We start from the raw sequence: 3842 nt of genomic DNA on the forward strand, positions 1-3842 counted from the left end.
CTATTCCACCCCGTCTTGGGGAGGGCCTGGCATCAGTCAGGCCCGCCCGCAGTTATCCAGAGGCCTAACCGTCTTCCTGTGATGCTGTGCTTCAGCGGTCACACTCCTGGTCCGCTTCCATGTTCCATCCTGTACACCTGGATCTGCCTTCTAGATAGCAGTAGCTATCTAGCACTTTGCCAGGCCAAGGCGAGAGGAAGGCTTGAGGCCAGGAGTTGGAGACCAGCCGGGGCAACATCATGAGACCCTAACTACCATACATACATACATACATAAAAAATTAGCCGGGCATGGTGGCTGGCACCTGTAAGTCCTAGCTACTCAGGAGGTTGAGATGAGAGGATTGCTTGAACTCGGGAGAGGGCGGGGCCAGGGGCCGAGCCTCAGCTTTGTGCGGCGGTGGAGGTGAGATTGAAAGTGTGCGCTTGCCTCTGTGTGGAGGTGTGTGGTGAATGATCGCGCGATTGTGACAGGCTGCTCTTGTGATGAGTGTGTTTCCAACGCTCACACCGTGTGCAGCACGGCCTTGGAGACTGTGGCTGCTGGTGTGTAAGTCTGAAAGTCTCTGATATGCAGAAATAGTGGCGCAAGCTGTCTTCTCTCTCTCTCCGCCTCAGCTTCCAAACAGGGAAGGGCACCCTGTCCAGTGGACACATGACCTTACCTATCATTGGAGATGACTCACACTCCTTACCCTGCCCCCTTGTCTTGTATCCAATAAATAAGAGCGCAGCCTGGAATTCGGGGCCACTACTGGTCTCTGCCTCTTGGTGGTAGTGGTCCCCCGGGCCCAGCTGACTTTTCATCTCTTTGTCTTTTGTCTTTATTTCTACGATCTCTCATCTCTGCACACGGGGAGAAAAACCCACAGACCCTGTGGGGCTGGTCCCTAAAGTGTTCCAACTGTATTCAGTACAAGTACCATATTCAGTACAGTAACATGCTGTATAGCTTTGTAGTCTAGGAGCAACAGGTTATACCATATAGCCTAAGTATTCAGTCAGCTATACTGTCTAGGTTTGTGTAAGTACACTCTATAATGATGAAATCATTACACAATGATGAAATTGCCCAACAATGCATTTCTCAGAATGTATTCTTTTTTTTTTTTTTTTGAGACCGAGTCTCACTCTGTCGCCCAGGCTGGAGTGTTGTGGCGCAATCTCGGCTCACCGCAACCTCCGCCTCCTGGGTTCAACTGATTCTCCTGCCTCAGCCTCCAGAGTAGCTGGGACTACAGGTGCGCACCACCACGCCTGGCTAATTTTTGCATTTTTAGTATAGATGGGGTTTATGCCATGTTGCCCAGGCTGGTCTCGAACCCCTCAGTCTCCCAAAGTGCTGGGATTACAGGCGTGAACCACCGCGCCCGGCCAAAATATATCCTTATTATTAAATTATGCATGACTGTGTATACAATATCTTTATAGGTCAAAAGCAGTCAAATATTGGCCATAAGATATACTTAGTCCAAGTACACAAATAATTGCAGAAGGAGAAAGTGAAACTCCTCTTACTTCCTGTTGCACTCATTTATCACAAAGCACAGAGAAGTCAGATTAACACCTGCCCTTTGCAATTTCACACTCCTCTCTTTCTGCCTCTCCAAACCTGTCCCACGTTTGGCGATTCCTTTTCTTCGACCTCCCCCATCACTTCGCAGGTTCCTGGTCTACACCCCTTCTGCCTCCCCAATCAGTTTTGAGTCTCACAACCTCTGGTCCCATAACCCCTCTGCACTAAGGAGCACTAAAAGGCCAAAACTGCAACCCGGGGTGTTTGCGCCTGCGCACTCTGGGCGCACAGCACTCAGGCCTGCAGCGCAGCGCCGGCTTATCTGTGAGAGCAATTAAGATGATTTTCGGAGGGTCCAACCGCCTTCCCAGCTCCGAACTACATCTCCCATAAGGCTCAGCTGTGCGATTATCTTTCCGTGCAGACTTGTCCTCTTTCTGAGGCTGTCCAGCGCCTGGGGGCAGTAGGACGGGTCCGGGAACTAAGCCCATCTCAAACACGTCGGAGTGGCTTTCTTTGGGGGCCAAGGCCCGAGCCTGAGCCGGGGCTCCGTGAGGCCTCTGGGGCGCGAGAGGTTTGATGAGGGGGGCGATCCTTTCGGCTGGGCTTACGCTAGGCGCGGACAGCAATTCTGACAATCGGGAGCCATCTTGTCCGGCCTTGATACGTCTCTGACTACGTTTCCCAGAGGACTCCTCGGCAAGACTGTATTTTCGCGGGAATTCAGCATCCAAGTCACGCGCTGGCGGGACCCTGAGGGCTTTACCAGCAACTGCCCCAGTGTTGTGGAGGGTTCTGCTGCTTCGAAAGCTCGTAAGGCCGGAGGTGAGGAACCCGGGAGAGGGCGGGGCCGGGGGCCGGGCCTCGGCTTTGTGAGGCGGTGGAGGTGAGATTGAAAGTGTGCGCTTGCCTCTGTGTGGAGGTGTGTGGTGAATAATCGCGCGATTGTGACAGGCTGCTCTTGTGATGAGTGTGTTTCCAACGATCACACCGTGTGCAGCACGGCCTCGGAGACTGTGGCTGCTGGTGTGTGTGAGAGGGAGCGAGACCACGTGCGGCATTGTGTGTGCGGCTGTGTGCTGTGTGACTGTGCGGCAGAGTTCAGGTGGGGATACCTGCGAGTAACTGCATGTTTCTATCTGTGTGTGTGGCTGTGGTTAATGTGTGGTCGTGACTGTGACCGGGTACAGGTGTGCGCCGACAATGTGGTTGTGACAATGTGGTTGTGACTGTGAATGTCTCTTCGGTAAGTGTGCACTTGTGCTTATGTGACCGATGGAGGCCCTCCGTGTGCGACCCTGTTGCTTTGGGCGTGGATCGTCTGTAGCTGAATGTCCCCATGGTGGGGGTGTGATCAGGTTTGTGTGACTGGATAGACTTATCAGTGTGAGGTTTTATCACTTAAGTATACTTCTCTAGGCATTATACTCCAGTTTTTCCCCGTTTTAAAACTTTATATTAATGTTGTCATAGTGTCTTTGGTTTATTTTTACAATTCTGTGAATCATTTCTATTAGATAAAATAGCGGTTAATTCAATTTCTTTGCTATATTGTATTCTTGCTTTTGAACTATACCACAATTATTCATCCTTTCTAGTAATAATGCCCATATTAGTTACTTATAGTTTTTTATTTTATAAACAACACAACCACAAACATTCTTTCACACGGGGTACACGTGCTTATTTACCAGCAGAATTGCTGGTTCATATATCTTCCACTTTACTAAACAGTGTCAAAATATATACCAGAGTGGCTGCACAAATTTGTAGTTGAACAGCAATGTTCGAAATATCTTATTGCTCCTTATCACTACCAAAGCATAGTTCCAGGAGTTAAAAAAATTTTTTTAGACCGGGTGTGGGGGCTCATGTGTGTAATCCCAGCACTTTGCTAGGCCGAGGCGAGAGGATCACTTGAGGCCAGGAGTTGGAGAACAGCCGGTGCAACATCGTGAGACCCTAACTCTACCATGCATACATACATACATACATAAAAAATTAGCCGGGCATGGTGACTGGCACCTATAAGTCCTAGCTACTCAGGAGGTTGAGATGAGAGGAGCGCTTGAGCCCAGTGCTTTGCAGCTGCAGTAAGCCATGATCACACCACTGCCCTTCAGCCTGGGCAACAGAGCAGGAGGCTGTCAATAGATACATAGATAGAGCCTATATAAAGTGTACAAATCTTTTTTTTTTTTTTTTTTTTTGAGACAGAGTCTCACGCTGTCGCCCGGGCTGGAGTGCAGTGGCCTGACCTCAGCTCACTGCAAGCTCTGCCTCCCAGGTTCACGCCATTCTCCTGCCTCAGCCTCCCGGGTAGCTGG

The 3842-nt window shown here is 50.2% G+C and overlaps 1 protein-coding gene and 1 pseudogene across 5 annotated transcripts in view; one reads left to right on the forward strand and one right to left on the reverse strand.

Moving 5' to 3' along the window:
- The first annotated feature begins 388 nt into the window (after positions 1–388).
- Positions 389–3842, forward strand: part of ZNF566 (zinc finger protein 566) — a 55336-nt gene continuing 51882 nt past the window's right edge. For 2 of the 5 annotated variants that reach the window (XM_011950614.1, XM_011950615.1), the window contains exon 1: positions 1385–2328. The gene's annotated coding sequence lies outside the window, so the exon portion shown is untranslated. Of the gene's footprint in view, positions 406–1384; positions 2341–3842 lie in introns of those variants that run through there. The other 3 variants (XM_011950617.1, XM_011950616.1, XM_011950619.1) reach the window with 3 other exon arrangements.
- On the reverse strand, positions 1530–2164 carry LOC105517877 (annotated as a pseudogene).

Source organism: Colobus angolensis, unplaced genomic scaffold, assembly GCF_000951035.1.
Source record: "Colobus angolensis palliatus isolate OR3802 unplaced genomic scaffold, Cang.pa_1.0 Scaffold31, whole genome shotgun sequence".
Lineage (NCBI taxonomy): Eukaryota > Metazoa > Chordata > Mammalia > Primates > Cercopithecidae > Colobus > Colobus angolensis.